This window comes from Octopus sinensis, linkage group LG11, assembly GCF_006345805.1.
Source record: "Octopus sinensis linkage group LG11, ASM634580v1, whole genome shotgun sequence".
Taxonomy (NCBI): Eukaryota; Metazoa; Mollusca; class Cephalopoda; order Octopoda; family Octopodidae; genus Octopus; species Octopus sinensis.
In genome coordinates, this window is record NC_043007.1 from 18,929,518 (window position 1) to 18,948,342 (window position 18,825).

General features: G+C 39.1%; 6 non-coding genes and 1 pseudogene across 6 annotated transcripts; all 7 read right to left on the reverse strand.

Annotated features, from left to right (window-relative positions):
- Window positions 1-446: 446 nt before the first annotated feature.
- Window positions 447-518, reverse strand: Trnae-cuc. The gene has a single exon. It is a non-coding gene; the product is annotated as a tRNA-Glu (tRNA).
- Window positions 519-1,730: 1,212 nt separating this feature from the next.
- On the reverse strand, window positions 1,731-1,802 carry Trnae-cuc. Its single transcript has one exon. It is a non-coding gene; the product is annotated as a tRNA-Glu (tRNA).
- Window positions 1,803-2,968: 1,166 nt separating this feature from the next.
- Trnae-cuc lies at window positions 2,969-3,040 on the reverse strand. Its single transcript has one exon. It is a non-coding gene; the product is annotated as a tRNA-Glu (tRNA).
- Window positions 3,041-4,222: 1,182 nt separating this feature from the next.
- On the reverse strand, window positions 4,223-4,294 carry Trnae-cuc. The gene has a single exon. It is a non-coding gene; the product is annotated as a tRNA-Glu (tRNA).
- A 2,265-nt stretch (window positions 4,295-6,559) lies between these two features.
- Trnae-cuc lies at window positions 6,560-6,631 on the reverse strand. The gene has a single exon. It is a non-coding gene; the product is annotated as a tRNA-Glu (tRNA).
- Window positions 6,632-8,164: 1,533 nt separating this feature from the next.
- Window positions 8,165-8,283, reverse strand: LOC115217735 (annotated as a pseudogene).
- A 3,625-nt stretch (window positions 8,284-11,908) lies between these two features.
- Trnae-cuc lies at window positions 11,909-11,980 on the reverse strand. Its single transcript has one exon. It is a non-coding gene; the product is annotated as a tRNA-Glu (tRNA).
- Window positions 11,981-18,825: the final 6,845 nt, after the last annotated feature.

The following is an 18,825-nucleotide window of genomic DNA, read 5'->3' on the forward strand; positions in this document are numbered from 1 at the left end:
ACCAAATCCACTCACAAGGCTTTGGTCGGCCCGAGTCTATAGTAGAAGACACTTGCCCAAGGTGCCACGCAGTGGGACTGAACCCGGAACCATGTGGTTGGTGAACAAGCTACTTACCACCTCACCCCATTAAAAAGTTGCCATTAAAAATTGGGTTATGTCCTGAGTTTATGTGACGACAAGAGATGGGATTAAAAGGGTTGGGTCCTTTTGATTCAATACTTCAACACATTGTTGATGTTTGGCGTCCTCAATTCTTTCATTTTTTTTCTTTGTTTTATTGAGAGTTAAACAATATTTTTTAGTTGGGGGAGATTACCAAAAGCACCGATATTTTTCATAAACCCAATTTTTTAATGGGGTGTGAGATAACCATAAACTACCGTTGCGAGAACAAAAGAAAAAAAATCAGTTATTATCTCACAAGTGTAATAAAAAGAAAGTGTTTCCCAAGCGGGGAATCGAACCCCGGCCGCCGCGGTGAGAGCGCGGAATCCTAACCACTAGACCACTTGGGAAGATGGTAAAGACACTGAAAAATATCTATATATTGAAGTATTTGTAAGTTCTTACCACTCATTGTGTTTGTTTTGTTGAGAAGTATGGTGCAGTATTTCATTTGCAGTCGACATAGCCATGATAAAGTACAAGCAAAGGGAAGTACATGACGTCATTTTTCAATCTTTACTGCCTCGCTCCTGTCTGGAAGAAGAGTCCATTTCTTTGTAGGGAGAGTAGAAATAATTATTTACAGTTGAATGGAAAGCGGACAGTGAATATTGTTAATCTTTTCAATAACTATAACGCATAATATTAAATTTTGATCCTATGATTTATAATAAACCATAAATAATTATTTTTACTTAAAGAAAGAATTTAGTGAATCGTTTTCTTTCATGTAATGTTGAAAGGCGAGGGGAAGCACGACAGAATACGTGAATGATACAAAAAATATTATATTCAATCCTATATACGCTTTTTAACCGACAAAACGTAAAAGATAGTTTCACTTGTATGACTGATGCGAGGACCATCGTCACAGGTAGCAGCTGACACGTCGATAACTTCATAAAGCCAACACTGGAAACCAAATTCATTAATTTTTCGTTTTGAGATTTGGTTTGCAAGATTCTTTATATGAGTTCGTGTGTTGAAGCATATTCTGTTGTGTCTGGGGAGAGTCATTCTCATTTAGTGCCTTATTATTTAACACACTCACCGGAGAATGACTCTCCCCAGACACATCAGAATTTCATGAATATCTATTCAAATAATAACGTTTATACCATCAACTCGTAATACGACGATAATATATAATTTTAAGAAAACAATTATGATATTTAGAAATCTCAATTATGTTTTTACATCAAAAATCTTTTTCCCTATTTTGAGAGCAATCCTTGTACATTTCACTATCAATTTAGTTTGCTTAAAGTGAACGATTATCGCATAATTCAGGCGAAAATAAAGAAACCATTCATTTACTTAATTATTAGTTTTAGTAAAAATAAATAAATAAATAAATAAATGAGTGGAACTCAGACTGGTGAGTGTGTTAAATTAGTAAGGCACTAAAAGTGAATGACCCTTCCCAGACACAATAAAATATGCTTCAACACACGAATTTACATAAAGAATCTTGCAAATCGAATACAAAAACGAAATAAAGGAACCAGTTATTATCAAACACCCAAAAGGAAAAAAAAACACGCACACAAAAGAAAAAGCTTTTCCCAAGCGGGGAATCGAACCCCGGCCGCCGCGGTGAGAGCGCGGAATCCTAACCACTAGACCACTTGGGAAGATGATAAACGTACTGAAAAACATCTATATATTGAAGTATTTGTAAGTTCTTGCCAATCATTGTGTTTGTTTTGTTGATAAGTATGGTGCATTATTTCATCTGCAGTCGACATAGCCATGATAAAGTACAAGCAAAGGGAAGTACATGACGTCATTTTTTAATTTTCTACTGCCTCGGTCCTGTCTGGAAGAAGAGTCCATTTCTTTGTAGGGAGAGTAGAAATAATTATTTACAGTTGAATGGAAAGCGGACAGTGAATATTGTTAATCTTTTCTATAACTATAACACAGAATATTAAATTTTGATCCTACGATTTATAATAAACCATAAATAATTATTTTTACCTAAAAAAAGAAATTAGTGAATCATTTTCCTACATGTAATGTTGAAAGGCGAAGGGAAACACGACAGAATACGTGAATGATGCAAAAATATTATATTCAATCATATATACGCTATTTAACCGACAAAACGTAAAAGATAGCTTCACTCGTATGACTGATGCGAGGACCATCATCACAGGTAGCAGCTGACACGTCGATAACTTCATAAAGCCAACACTGGAAGCCAATTTCATGAATAGCTATTCAAATAATAACGTTTATACCTTATTTCTTTATCACCCACAAGGGGCTAAACATAGAGGGGATAAACAAGGACAGACATAGGTATTAAGTCGATTACATCGACCCCAGTGCGTAACTGGCACTTAATTTATCGACCCCCGAAAGGATGAAAGGTAAAGGTAAAGTCACCTTCAACTCGTAATAAGACGATAATATATAATTTACGAAAATAATTATGATATTTAGAAAACCCAATTATGTTTTTACATCAAAAATCTTTTTCCCTATTTTGAGAGCTACCAATTTAGTTTGCTTAAAGTGAACGATTATCGCATAATTCAGACGAAAATAAAGAAACCATTCATTTACTTAATTATTAGTTTTAGTAAAAATAAATAAATAAATGAGTGGAACTCAGACTGGTGAGTGTGTTAAATTAGTAAGGCACTAAAAGAGAATGACTCTCCCCAGACAAAATAAAATATGCTTCAACACACGAATTTACATAAAGAATCTTGCAAACCACGTACAGAAACGAAATAAAGGAACCAGTTATTATCATACACCCAAAAGGAAAAACACACAAAAGAAGACGCTTTTCCCAAGCGGGGAATCGAACCCCGGCCGCCGCGGTGAGAGCGCGGAATCCTAACCACTAGACCACTTGGGAAGATGGTAAAGACACTGAAAAATATCTATATATTGAAGTATTTGTAAGTTCTTACCACTCATTGTGTTTGTTTTGTTGATAAGTATGGTGCAGTATTTCATTTGCAGTCGACATAGCCATGATAAAGTACAAGCAAAGGGAAGTACATGACGTCATTTTTCAATCTTTTACTGCCTCGCTCCTGTCTGGAAGAAGAGTCCATTTCTTTGTAGGGAGAGTAGAAATAATTATTTACAGTTGAATGGAAAGCGGACAGTGAATATTGTTAATCTTTTCAATAACTATAACGCATAATATTAAATTTTGATCCTATGATTTATAATAAACCATAAATAATTATTTTTACTTAAAGAAAGAATTTAGTGAATCGTTTTCTTTCATGTAATGTTGAAAGGCGAGGGGAAGCACGACAGAATACGTGAATGATACAAAAATATTATATTCAATCATATATACGCTTTTTAACCGACAAAACGTAAAAGATAGCTTCACTTGTATGACTGATGCGAGGACCATCGTCACAGGTAGCAGCTGACACGTCGATAACTTCATAAAGCCAATACTGGAAACCAATTTCATTAATTTTTCGTTTTTGGATTTGGTTTGCAAGATTCTTTATATGAGTTCGTGTGTTGAAGCATATTCTGTTGTGTCTGGGGAGAGCCATTCTCATTTAGTGCCTTATTATTTAACACACACTCACCGGAGAATGACTCTCCCCAGACACATCAGAATTTCATGAATATCTATTCGAATAATAACGTTTATACTATCAACTCGTAATACGACGATAATATATAATTTCAAGAAAACAATTATGATATTTAGAAATCCCAACTACGTTTTTACATCAGAAATCTTTTTCCCTATTTTGAGAGCTACCAATTTAGTTTGCTTAAAGTGAACGATTATCGCATAATTCAGGCGAAAATAAAGAAACCAAATCATTTTACTTATTCATTAGTTTTAGTAAAAATAAATAAATAAATAAGTGGAACTCAGAGTAGTGAGTGTGATAAAGGCACTAAAAGGGAATGACTCACCCCAGATACAATAAAATATGCCTTAACACAAGAATTTACATAAAGAATCTTGCAAACCGAATACAAAAACGAAATAAAGAAACCAGTTATTATCATACATCCAAAAGGAAAAAAAACACACACACAAAAGAAGAAGCTTTTCCCAAGCGGGGAATCGAACCCCGGCCGCCGCGGTGAGAGCGCGGAATCCTAACCACTAGACCACTTGGGAAGCTGTCGACTAACGCTGAAAATTTCATATATACAGAAATATTTGTAACTGCTTGTAAAGAGTTGCGTTTGTCTGTTGGCGTTAAGTAAAGTAGGTAACTTCATGTTCAGTCGAGATTGACATGATAAAGTACATCACACCATTTTTTTCTTTCCAATCCGGAAGAAGGGTCCACTTCTTTGTGGGTAGAGTAGATATAATTATTTACAGTCGAATGGAAAGTGGACAGTGATACTTTGAATCCAGTTGAAGTTTAGTATTCCGCGATAGATTTATGAAGGTATTTTTCCCCCCATCATCTTTAATAAACTTCAACGTAGAGTAAAGATTCTAATATAGTTAATGTTCAAAATATTCGTCTCTGTTGCTCAAATACATTCCACTGGACACTCTTAGTTATTTTTACTTAAATGTGTTCTTTTTTTTGTAGAAGTTTGGCAACAGGAAATAGGGTTGAATAAATGTCGTGCTAATGACGCTTATTGAGCCAGAAATACGTCTCCACGATTGTCTTATTTCCAGATAACGAACCTGTTCTTTTTCGTAACAGCTTGTTAACTTCCAGAATTCTTGAATCTTGTGATTATCTCCCCCTGCTCAAGCGAAGCTGATCTTGCCATTTGGTAATTAACAGCCCTCACCGTTTGTTTTTACTGTTTTGTTCTCACTGTCCTGTTTTGTTACCACTTTCACACTCCGCAAAAAATCCCAAATTTTATTTAATTTGCTTTGCGGAAAGGATTGTTTCAACGAAGTCGCATATTGTCCTTGCCTTCGTAACCTCGGAGTAGATGAAACAGGGACAACTGAAGAAGGGGAATATTCTTTATGTCGCATGTTTCATTTCTCCCTTTGTGTTTTTCGTTGTTCGAAAAAAGTTCGTTTTCTATGTTTTTGTTTTTATTTTTTCGTTTTTCATTCTGTTCAACGTCTTTTTTGTTGTCCTGTACCCATATATGCATGTATATATACATATATATGTAGGTATGTACATATATGTATATATATATATGCATATATTATATATTATTATGCATATATATATATGTATGTATATATATATATATATATATATATATATATATATATATATATATTATATAATATATATATATATATATATATATATATATATAATATATATATATAAGAAAGTTGGTTTGTGAAAGTACGTGGTTGAATATATAGAAAATAGTAAAAAGTGAAAAAACTACAGAAGGCTTGTTTTAAAAGGTTAAAGAATATATATTTAAGTCAATATGTCTGAAGAATATTATAAATTTTTTTCTTACAATGACATAATTTAGAAGTAAGACCGGTTTCGCGTTTAGCTTTTCAAATTTCTTACGTCGTTATGTTTATGTTGAGAAGAGTTATCGTTATGTTTATGTTGAAAAGAGTTCTAAATAAATTTATAATATTCTTCAGACATATTGGCTTAAATATATATTTTTTAACCTTTTAAAACAAGCCTTCTGTAGTTTTTTCACTTTTTACTATTTTCTACATATATATATATATACATATACCATCACCTGGTAATGTAAGCGAAATTAATTAAGATATACTAATTATATTCTTATATGTAATAATACTCCTGATGGTAACAGCTGCGCATTAATCGAGTCTGTTATTTAAACTGTTGCTGCTTCGCTAATGGCTAAATGAGAGAAACAGTTTAAACCAATGGTTCTCAACTGGGGTCTTTATGATTTTTGTGGGTCCACGCAACAGAATAGTAAATTGGGAACCCACACTAGTATTTTGAGGGCGCCTGAATAAGTTTTGCTTTGAACGTATGTATTGCTCTGTATTGCAATAAACATTTGGATTTCATTCTCTGACGTTTTACAGACTTCAAAAGAAGTTTCTGTTAAATTTCGGAGATGTACTTGCATAGCAAGTGACCTGATCTGAGATCGTTGTGCTGGAACGAAAACAATTGCAGCGTGGAAGGTGTTTATAAGCCATTTAAGAAACACACAAAAAAACCGTTAGATTCACTTCAACTTTTAAATATAATTTGCCAAAATATTTTCGTCGCTTTGAGACCGCGACCTGTTCACTGAAAAAGATTCGTGCTGCATCTCTATAAAATTAGTATTTTTATAAATCGAATGGCTTGGGGGGGGGGAGTCCACCGGAATAAAAATATTAATGAAATGGGTCCATAGAAGAAGAAAAAAATGGTTGAGAACCCGTGGTTTAAACTTTTAAGAAAATCAACGGAATACTGGATGTAAGGGAAAAAGTTAAAATAGATTGTTCCCAAGCGGGGAATCGAACCCCGGCCGCCGCGGTGAGAGCGCGGAATCCTAACCACTAGACCACTTGGGAAGCTGACACCGAGACCGAAAAATAACTATATACCGAAGTATTTGTAACTTCTTGTAAATCGTTGTGTTTGTAAGCTGACGTTAAGCAAGGTAAGTTACTTCATCTTCAGCCAAGGTAGACTTGATAAAGTACAAGAAAATAGAGTACATGACATTTTTCATTCTTCTATACCTCCAATATAGACGAAGAATCCACTTTTTTGTAGTCTGGGTAGAAATTGTTCACAGTTAAATGGAAAGAGAACAGTGAAACTTTGAATCCAGTTGAAGTTCAATATTCTGTAAAAGAAAGGCGACGAGCTGGCAGAAAGGTTAGTACGCCGGGCGAAATGCTTAGCGGTATTTCGTCAGTCTTTACGTTCTGAGTTCAAATTCCGCCGAGGTCGACTTTGCCTTTCATCCTTTCAGGGTCGATTAAATAAGTACGATTAAATAAGTCGATATAATCGACTTAATCTGTTTGTCTGCCCTTGTTTGTCCACTCTATGTTTAGCCTCTTGTGGGTAGTAAAGAAATGGGTATTTCGTCTGTCTTTACGTTCTGAGTTCAAATTCCACCGAGGTCGACTCTGCCTTTCATCCTTTCGTACCTTTCGATAAATTAAGTACCAGTTATGCTCTGGGGTCGATATAATCGACTGGCCCCCTCCCGCCAAATTTCGATCCTTGTACCTAGAACAGAAAAGAATATTCTATAATAGATTTATGAAAAGGATATTTGGAAGGGATAAAGTAAAGTTTCTAATCCAGTTGCCGTTAAATGACGAAGATAATGATAATTCTAAGACGTATTCCGAAAGATTGCCATATTCTATATTTTGTTGCGCCCACATGGAAGCAAGAAAAGTCAAACTCCAGTTTCAGTTATCTGGCTTTCTACGCAACTCCCAAGTAGAGACCGACAATGGTAGCCATGGTTAAACGCGATTAAGAAAAAACAAGAGTTACGTTGAAACACAGTATTTGCAGGAACCCTACGTATAAATATAATTCAAACGCTACTCCATCGGTTACGACGATGAGTGTTCAAGATAATCCAGTTAACGCAACAGCCTGCTTGCGAAGTTAACCTCTAAGTGGCTGAGCACTCCTCTTTTACTCTTTTACTTGTTTCAGTCATTTGACTGCGGCTATGCTAGAGCACCGCCTTTAGTCGAGCAAATCGACCAATCACAAATTCTTTGTAAGCCTAGTACTTATTCTATTGGTCTATTTTGCCGAACCGCTAAGTTACGGGGACGTAAACACACCAGCATCGGTTGTCAAGCGATATTAGGGGGACAAACACACACACACACACACACACACACACACACACACATATATATATATATATATATATATATATATATACATATACATGACGGGCTTCTTTCGGTTTCCGTCTACCAAATCCACTCACAAGGCTTTGGTTGGCCCGAGGTTATAGTAGAAGACACTTACCCAAGGTGCCACGCAGTGGGACTGAACCCGGAACCATGTAGTTGGTAAGCAAGCTACTTACCACGCAGCCACTCCTGCGCCCAAGTGTGAGACGCTTACAGCTCCTTGGTTTCCCAAGCGGACACCCATCTAAGTACTAACTAGGCTCGACGTTGCTTAACTTCGGTGATCGGACGAGAACCGGTGCTTTCAACGTGATACGGCCAGACACGCGTACTTTTAATATAGTCGTAGAGGAAGAAGGAACATGACACACAATGTGACAAGGGTGGTCCTTTGAAATGCTGGTACTCCTCATTTTTGCCAACCAAGTGAACTGGCACAACGTGAAATAAAGTGACTTGCACACGGACACAACACACCGCCGGGAATCGAACTCACGGCCTTACGAGTGTGAGCCAAATTTCCTTACCACTAAGCCACGAGCCTTCACATGTACAAAAATAAACGTGCACGGAAATGAAATAGAAACGATAAGCAACAATAGTCATGCAATTGTAGCTAGCTTTGACGTTTTGTAGACTAAGTGGGACATGTTCAGCTACAGTGAAAGTGTTTTTGCTCGTGAACGTTCGTACAAACTGCTGACGCTTTGCTTGGTAAACATGACACTAAGATCTCGTTTCAACACGCAGCCAGATCTAGTTTTCGACCAACAACCAAACGCTTGTCGAAATTGTTACGAACGTATTTCAAATTTCTCATTCGGAATAAAGTATGGCGTTTCTAGCATTAATTGTCGTTAATTATTTTTATAATTACAACAGAATATTGAACTTTGAACCTCTGCTTTACATTGAACAATAAATAATGACTTGTAAAGAGAAAATAATTCTACAAACTGGAAGGCTATTAGGTGACATGGCACTAAAGGGATGCAAACATTATTCTGATATAATATACAAAGGGGAAAGCCCTGCTGTTGTTGCTGTCATTGTTTCTGCCCACTACACTACTTGGGTTTCGATGTATCACGGTCAATTGGTGGCTCCTTGATCCTCAACGTAATAAATGTTTCCAGGACGTCAACAGTGGGATAAAAACGCAATCCCGAAGATAGCTGGTACGATTTAAACTCGGTCAATAATCTTTTCTACTCTAGACAAAAGGCCCGAAATTTTGGGGGACGGGGGTGGCCACTCGATTAGATCGACCTCAGTATGCAACTGGTACTTGATTTATCGACCCCGAAAGAATGAAAGGCAAAGTCGACCTCGGCGGAATTTGAACCCTGAACGTAAAGACAGACGAAATACCTATTTCTTTACTACCCACGAGGAGCTAAACACTGAGGGGACAAACAAGGACAGACAAAGGGATTAAGTCGATTACATCGACCCCAGCGCGTAACTGGTACTTAATTTATCGACCCCGAAAGGATGAAAGGCAAAGTCGACCTCGGCGGAATTTGAACTCAGAACGTAGTGGCAGACGAAATACGGCTACGCATTTTGCCCGGCGTGCTAACGTTTCTGCCAGCTCACCCCGTCTTTCGAACTCGATCGATAATGAACAAAATAATTATTACTCCGCGGATTACCATTTGTGCCAACGTCAGAGACTGATAATAATGGCTTCAAATTTTGACGAAGAGCCGGCAGTTTCAGGGGAGATCTAAATCGATTACATCGACCGCAGTGCATGACTGGTACTTATTTTATTTATCTCGAAAGAATGAAAGGCAAAGTTTTGGTGGAATTTGATCTCAAAACATAAGGGCGAACGAAATGCCGATAAGCATTTAGTCCGTTGTCTTAACCATTCTGTCAGGTCACGATAATGATATCGCAATAAATTGTATTAAAACAATAGTAATGATAATGAGTTCAAATTTTGTATTCAAGGTCGGTAATTCTAGTCGCATGATTGTGTATATTATGATTATTTAAGTTTGAATATTTTCGAAATAACTAAAGATCGGCGTTAAAGTCTTATATTGTATATTTCAGAAGATTAACGAAGTTCGTGGATTTAGTAATCATTAATCGTCTTTATGCAGTATCTTGTAAGAAGCAAATCAATTCTGTTTCCCCAGCGCAGCAGAACAAGCGAGGTTGTTATATATTTAATCATACAAAAAAAAAAAAAAAAAAATTATTTAAACGACAAAACGTCAAAGCTAGCTACAGTTGCATGACTAATGTTGGTAACACCATCGCAAGTGACAAGCACTTCGAACCACCCAATCAGCAGCCCAATCCGCTTAATAAGCTCCCAGAACGGAAATCGATTCTATGGACAGTTATCCGAATAATTGCGTGCAAGGCTTAGATTAAAGATTAAGAAGTTCGCTTCGAGAGCACGTGGTTTCGGGTAGAGTCTCTCTAAGCGGTAGCTTGGGCAAGTGTCTACGACTATAGCCTCATGCTAACCAATGCATTGTGAGTGAATTTCGTTGACGGAAACTGTATGGCAGCGAGCTGGCAGAAACGTTAGCACGCCGGGCGAAATGCTTAGCGGTATTTCGTCTGCCTCTACGTTATGAGTTCAAATTCCGCTGAGGTCGACTTTGCCTTTCATCCTTTCGGGGTCGATTAAATAAGTACCAGTTACGCATTGGGGTCGATATAATCGACTTAATCCGTTTGTCTGTCCTTGTTTGTCCCCTCTGTGTTTAGCCCCTTGTGGGTAGTAAAGAAATAGGTATTTCGTTTGCCGCTACGTTCTGAGTTCAAATTCCGCTGAGGTCGACTTTGCCTTTCATCCTTTCGGGGTCGATTAAATAAGTACCAGTTACGCATTGGGGTTGATGTAATCGACTTAATCCGTTTGTCTGTCCTTGTTTGTCCTCTCTGTGTTTTGCCCCTTGTGGGTAGTAAAGAAATAGAAATAGGTATTTAGTCTGCCGTTATGTTCTGAGTTCAAATTCCGCCGAGGTCGACTTTGCCTGTCATCCTTTCGGGGTCGATAAATTAAGTACCAATTACGCACTGGGGTCGATGTAATCGACCTAATCCGTTTGTCCTCACTGTGTTTAGCTCCTTGTGGGCAATAAAGAAATAAGGAAACTGTGAGGCAGCCCGTAGTATATGTATGTGTCTTTGTGATCGTGTTTTCCCCCTCTCCCCATTCCCACCCCACGTTTTGACAAGGTGTGTTAGTTTACCTACGTCCCCCTAACATAGCGCTGCGGCAAATGCGATTGATAGAATAAGTACCAGCCTTCAAACACATAAAAACTGTTATATTATCTGACAGAAACCCCTTCAAAGCGGTGCTCCAGCATGGCCACTATCCAATGACTTTAACAAGTAAAAGATAAAGATACCATCAAGTGATAATGTAACGAAGGGTGGAGAAATGGTAGGGGATGGTCGTGCTTGGAATTTCGAGGTATGAATTGTTAATTTTTGTTCTTGATTTTGTTTGAAAGATTCTTGATTTGAACTCCTGTGTTGAAACATTGTATGTCGGGAGGGTCATTATATCGATGTAAGTTGCGAAGTGTGACAAAAAGGACTTTGATAAATCTCGTTGATTCATTGATTGATTGACCAAATCATTAATCAAAAGAATCGATTGGTTTATAGGATAAATGGTTAACCAACTGAATCAAGAAATGAAAGAGAATCAGGAAAGTGTGCTTATTGTTAGCATAATGGCCACCACTCCACAATATACAACAGAATGTTTTAACACGGACTCACATGAAAAATCTTGCTAACGAAATCTCTACCACCATTTTGATGACAGTATTTATTCAAAGTATTTTAGCCATATAATTACTCCGTAACTGATGGGAGGATGATAAGAAAATTCGTTTATCATAATGTCAAAGTGAAAAAAAAAAAAAATTAAAAAAGTTAACGTAAGAAAAAATTTGATAAAATAGCTATTTCCCAAGCGGGGAATCGAACCCCGGCCGCCGCGGTGAGAGCGCGGAATCCTAACCACTAGACCACTTGGGAAGCTGACGGTAACAGCTGTAAAATATCTTTATATGCTTGTGAAAGATATGTGGGCGTTGACAGTTGCTGGAAATTTTAAATGAAAGCTGTTTTCTTTGTTGCATTGACAAGCACTAAGCGAGACGATTGTTAATACTAATAGTAATAGTACCTGTAGTAGCAGTAATAGTAGTAGTAGTAGTAGTAGTAGTAGTAGTAGTAGTAGTAGTAGCAGCAGTAATAGACACTGCTTGTGAAGATGTACAACATTATGTCAATAGACAAAGGACTTGTTTAGTTGCGTATCGGACTGATAAACAAACCTCTGATCGAGAGCAATCCAAACGTGACCATTCCGCCTTATTCAAAGGCGATTCTCGGACAGCGTTATCTCATATGTCCTTTATCGTTTGCTTGTTTCACTCATTGGAATGCGGCCAAGCTGGGGCACCGCCTTAACGGGTTTAGTCGAACAGATCGACCTCAGTACATTCAAACGTGACCATTCCGCCTTATTCAAAGGCGATTCTCGGACAGCGTTATCTCATATGTCCTTATCGTTTGCTTGTTTCACTCATTGGAATGCGGCCAAGCTGGGGCACCGCCTTAACGGGTTTAGTCGAACAGATCGACCTCAGTACATTCCAAACGTGACCATTCCGCCTTATTCAAAGGCGATTCTAAGACAGCGTTATCTGACATGTCCTTTATCATTTACTTGTTCCATTCATTGGAATGCGGCCAAGCTGGGGCACCGCCTTGACGGGTTTAGTCGAACAAATCAACCTCAGTAACATTAAAAAAAAAAAATGTCTAGTACTTATTCTATCGTAAACAAACCAACACCGGTTGCCAAGCCGCAGTGGGGACAAACAGACAGATACACTTATACACAAACACACAGAGGCACCCCCACACACACATACACACACGATGGGCTTCCCCACAGTTTCTGCCTATCAAACTCACTCACGCGCTATTGGTTAGCCCAGGGCTATAGCAGAAGACACTTGCCTGCCTAAGGTGCAGCGCAATGGCAGTGAACCCTAAACCTCGTGGTTGCATTAGAAAGCGACCTTCTTTACCACACAACCATTCCTCGTAAGGCTTGATATGCAGAGGACATGCTGCTATTTCTAGCAGCTTTAATGACCACAAAGCAGCTCTGTCGAGGCTCGTTGTTGTCTTCGCGTTGCTGTTGTTCATATTGTTGTTGTTTAGCCCTAGGCCAACCCTAGCTGTATTAAACGTGCGTTGTTATATTTTCAGGCATCGTATATCTAGGTGTACATTGTTCAGTGCGCTTTTTTTTTATCCAAAGATGGTAGTGTGCTATTCAAAGGGAAGATTTGGTTGTTATTTTTAGCAAATCGAGCGACCACCTACGATCTGTAACAGTATTAGCCGTGGCTGGCTACAAACGAGACGAGTCATCAAGATTAAATAAATGCGATTAAGAAGCACGCTTTGCGATCGAGTGGGTTCGGTTTCAATTCCACCGTGCGGCACTTTTGGGGAAAAGTTTTTTCTTTTATAACCCCAGGCCGACCAATGCCTTGTGAAGGAAATTGGTAAACGAGACTTGTGCGTATGTGCGTGATCGCGTACGTGTGTGTGTGTGTGTGTGTGTGTGTGCATATCACTAGCATAGCTGGGTGGGAAGTCGGTAGGGGCGGTACTTTTGGCTCTGCTGTAGGTAATATGTGCTTTTTTGTGGGATCTGGGGGGATGGGTACAAACGGAAGGGCCACTAGTGTGTGTGTGTGCATGTAATGTATATATGTATGTATATGTATGCCTGTATACATGCGCTAGCGTAGCTGGGGTGTGGAGGGGAGAGACTAGGGGCGGTCCACCCCGGGTGGAACTTTGGGGTTTGCTGTAGGCAATATGTGTTTTTTGTGGGGTCCGGGGGCAGCAAATGGAAGGGCTGCCCCGAGCAGCACACGCTAGCTACGCACACACTAGCTACTCTGTGGTCATTAAAGCTGCTAGAAATAGCAGCAATGTCTTTCGTAATGTAAATGGTCTGGTAGCAGTCTGTCAGGCTAGGTTAAATGGTGTGCCATTTGTCGGTATATTCCTGGGTTCTCCCGGGTAACACGTCGAGTAGAGTCACAGTCGATCCCCGTCCCCGCGAGATACCTTTTTAACTGCTGTGACTATGTAGTATGTGGTCGAAGAAAACATGGACCATCAACCCAGCCGGATCTTCTGTGAAGGGAACGCAGTAAGCAGAGGCTAACTCAGAAAAATCGCGCATCATGGCCAAACAGTCTGAGATTATGCACCTTTGAAGTTCTTTATAGTTTACTGAGATTTATGATGGACTAGCACTATGACCCGGCAACGCCGGGTCATAGCGCTAGTGCATGCATATACAGCAGCGTGCGTGCGAACATACACGCAAGTACTGTCCAAATCTCCAACCAATCACATACAGCTAGCTGGCATTCAATTGGCGTATCAAGTTTCGGGCATTTTGATTGGGTTTTGGACAGAAAATTCACCAAAAGTCGCTTCTATTGATTTTTTTAATGGCTTTGCGGGGTGACTGGGGAAATGTAAAGATGTGCACAACCACCCTTGGACGGTTTTGAATGACCATAGAAAGTGCGAGCCCTCTAACTGAAAAATTGTGGATTTGTATAAAGGACACACACACAGACATTTTGTCGTTTATATATAGAGAGATTGAGTGATTGGCATAATCTAACTGCGACTTGTATAATCTTCTTGGAAGCACGCTTGCCATTCTACTCTGGAGAATTCTTTATGGAATTGATTTGCTTCTCGGCTGATTTGAAAATGACAAATGAAGAGACACCCAGAACAATTTGCAATGCACACATCTGTTTGTTGTTGGGGATCTTTTCGGTTTGAACAGCAGTTTTTCTAGCGGTGTCATATGAAATTGTCACCCATAATTATGACCCTAGTATCGATCTATTGCATTTCAATCTGTTTTAGGGTTAGGGTTAGGGGTGGGGGGAAGGGTATCTTTTTTTCCCTTCAGAAATGTAAATAAACCCAATCTGTTTCTTAAACGAGGGACATATTCATACGGCACAGAATGTTTTTACCTCAATAGACGTCATTGATTGGTTGAAATTGTAGAAATTAAAGGAAAAAAACAACAAATATGTTACAAACTATAGAATTTTCTCAATAAAGCCAAGAGAAAAAGATGTTTTATAAACACATTCTACCAGTATACGAAGTTTAAAAGTGTTTAGTTACGTGGAAATTATTTTTAAAAAACTGCCGTTCAAACCGAAAAGATCCGTTGTTTGTCAAAATGTGACTCTCGAAGCATCAGCTGAGCGTGATGTCACCTTTCAGCAAATAAATTAATGCCCCTATGCTGCAGGATGCGTCGTGTAATTACTGCATTTTTGCTCATTTGACAGTTTAGTGCATAGAAATGAATAATTATACTGTTGTGTCTGGGGAGAGTCATTCTCTTTCAGTGCCTTATTAATAATTAATTGATTAATTAAAAAAACATTGCTGGGCGATGTAATAGAAACGGTGTAAGCCAGAACAGACGGTATAAGAAATGGTACATTATATATTTGCTTAACCGCTTGTTGAACAAAGTAAAGTAGTGAAAACGTGCTGGGAACACGAATCAGAGGGCTGCAGATCGAACCTACGCTCTGCCAAAGAACGAATTCCAATTTCTATATTTATACATCGCGAGTTACCTACAAATATGCCAACCAAATACTTATATATATATATAATATATATATATATATATATTATATATATATATAATATATATATATATATATATAGAGAGAGAGAGGAGAGAGAGAGAGAGAGAAGAGAGAGAGAGAGAGAGAGAGAGAGAGAGAGGAGAGAGAGAGAGAGAGACAGACAGATAGATAGATAGATAGATATTACGGAGATGTACTTGCATAGCAAGTGACCTGATCTGAGATCGTGTGCTGGAACGAAAACAATTGCAGCGTGGAAGGTGTTTCTAAGCCATTTAAGAAACACACAAAAACCGTTAGATTCACTTCAACATTTAAATTTAATTTGTCAAAATATTTTCGTCGCTTTGACCTGTTCACTGACAAAACTTCGTGCTGCATATATATATATACATACATACACACACACACACACACACACACACACACACGTATATATATATATATATATATATATATACGGCGGGCAGTTTCTGTCTACCAAATTCACTCACAAGGCTTTAGTCGGCCCAAGGCTATAGCAGAAGACACCTACCCAAGGTGTCACGTAGTGGGACTGAACCCGGAACCATGTGGTTTAGAAGCAAGCTTCTTACCACACAGCCACTCCTTTATGGTAGTAGAAACTTTTGCACTTCATTCAAAATTTAGATCTTGTGCTTATCAAATAAAACTCGTAAACCCGGCTTGTCGTAAAGCGAGTCTTCGTAAAATGAGGTGTTACTGCACGCGGATAGGTACAAATTACATTATGGGTCCGGGTTCAGTCCCACTGCGTGGCACTTTCGGCAAGTGTCTTCTAGTATAGCCTCGGGCCGACCAAAACCTTGTGAGTGGATTTGGTAGACGGAAACGGAAAGAGAGAGCGATAAGTACTAGGCTTACAAAGAATAAGTCCTGGGGTCGATCTGCTCGACTAAAGGCGGTGCTCCAGCATGGCCGCCGACTGAAACAACTAAAAGAATAAAAGGGTCAAGATCGTGCCAACTGCCCCCCGGTGTACTAGAACTCAAGTAGCGTAGACGACAACAACAGGGTTTTTCACTTTGTATATGGAAGCACTCCGTCGGTTACGACGATGAGGGTTCCGGTTGATCCGAATCAACGGAACAGCCTGCTCGTGAAATTAACGTGTAAGCGGCTGAGCACTTCACAGACACGTGTACCCTTAACGTAGTTCTCGGGGATATTCAGCGCGACACAGAGAGTGACAAGGCCGGCCCTTTGAAATATAGGTACAACAGAAACAGGAAGTAAGAGTGAGAGCAAGTTGTGGTGAAAGAGTACAGCAGGGATCACCACCATCCCCTGCCGGAGCCTCGTGGAGCTTTAGGTGTTTTCGCTCAATAAACACTCACAACGCCCGGTCTGGGAATCGAAACCGCGATCCTATGACTGCGAGTCCGCTGCCCTAACCACTGGGCCATTGCGCCTCCCACTTTGTATATATTATGGAAGATAATGGAGTGGCTGTGTGGTAAGTAGCTTGCTAACCAATCACATGGTTCCGGGTTCAGTCCCACTGCGTGGCATCTTGGGCAAGTGTCTTCTGCTATAGCCCCGGGCCGACCAATGCCTTGTGAGTGGATTTGGCAGACGGAAACTGAAAGAAGCCTGTCGTATATATGTATATATATATATGTGTGTGTGTGTGTGTTTGTGTGTCTGTGTTTGTCCCCCTAGCATTGCCTGACAACCGATGCTGGTGTGTTTACGTCCCCGTCACTTAGCGGTTCGGCAAAAGAGACCGATAGAATAAGTACTGGGCTTACAAAGAATAAGTTCCGGGGTCGATTTGCTCGACTAAAAAGGCGGTGCTCCAGCATGGCCGCAGTCAAATGACTGAAACAAGTAAAAGAGTAAAAGAGTAATATCAGGTATTGTTTGTACAATAATATTGATGTTTATTTGGGTTGGCTCAATGTGGTGCCTGGTAAAAGCTGTAAGTACCGCTTACGCCCTCGTCTTGCTAATTTTATTATCTGCTAAGAGCTGTGATAATGTTGCAGAGGTGAAGTAGTTAATTCCTGTATATATATATATTTTGTCTTTCACTGTGTATGTGTGCGGAATGTTTGTTTATGCCGTTGGGTGATATGCTTGGCTGTGCTACCTTCTCGTCTATTTATCTGGAGCCAGGTTTCTCAGTGGTTGATGCAGGGGCTGGTATTGTGCAACAGCTGTGTCTGTGATGTAATCTGAGAATGATAATATAAATATATTTGGTGAGCGTGTGGGGGTCGTAGTGTAAAATTGTAAGCTGAAAATAATGTATAAGACGACGAGATCCTTGAGGTATTGACTTCAAGGAGAGCTACACATTCAAGACATGTGTCTGTTACACGCTACATAAGTTTGGCAACCAGAGAGATTGCTTACAAGTTTAGGTTGTGTATTATTTAGGAAATGAGTAAGGTGCCAATATGGCAGATTCGTCAGAACGTTGGATAGAAATCCTTGTGGTATTTATTACGATTCTTAGCGTTTTGAGTTCAAGCCATCAAGTATCGAAACCGTAAAGAGATCCGTTCAGGCAGCTGCGGATGGGCTATCCCATGTTTATGTAGTGTGTATTCGGTCTTTTCTTGTCTCTGGTCGATAAATGAGTAAGGTGCCAATGTGGAAGATTCGTCAGAACATTGGATAGAAATCCTTGTGGTATTTATTACGATACTCAGCGTTTGAGTTCAAGCCATCAAGTATCGAAGCCGTAAAGACATCCGATCAGGCAGCTGCGGATGGTCTATCCCATGTTTATGTAGTGTGTATTCGGTCTTTTCTTGTCTCTGGTGGATGATAGTTTGGTGTTAATGTATTTTATTCTAGGACTCTGTGGTTGAAGACATATGTAACACACACACACACATACACACTGTATTTATGTATCCGGGATATAATTACATCTGTTAATGATTTGCATTAAAACTGATTTCCAGTTCATTATAAAAGCTGTGGGTGACCACATAAAGGACTGTTAATAGCGTACGACCTTGGTACGATATCAGAAAACCATTAATAATATATATTACTGTTGAAATCGGTAGAGCTGTAAACAAAATTACTGAAACATTTAGCGGCGGTCTTTTTTTATGTTCTGAATTCAGGGCATAAAAATCGGACTGCCGATGTCAACTTTGTTTTTCT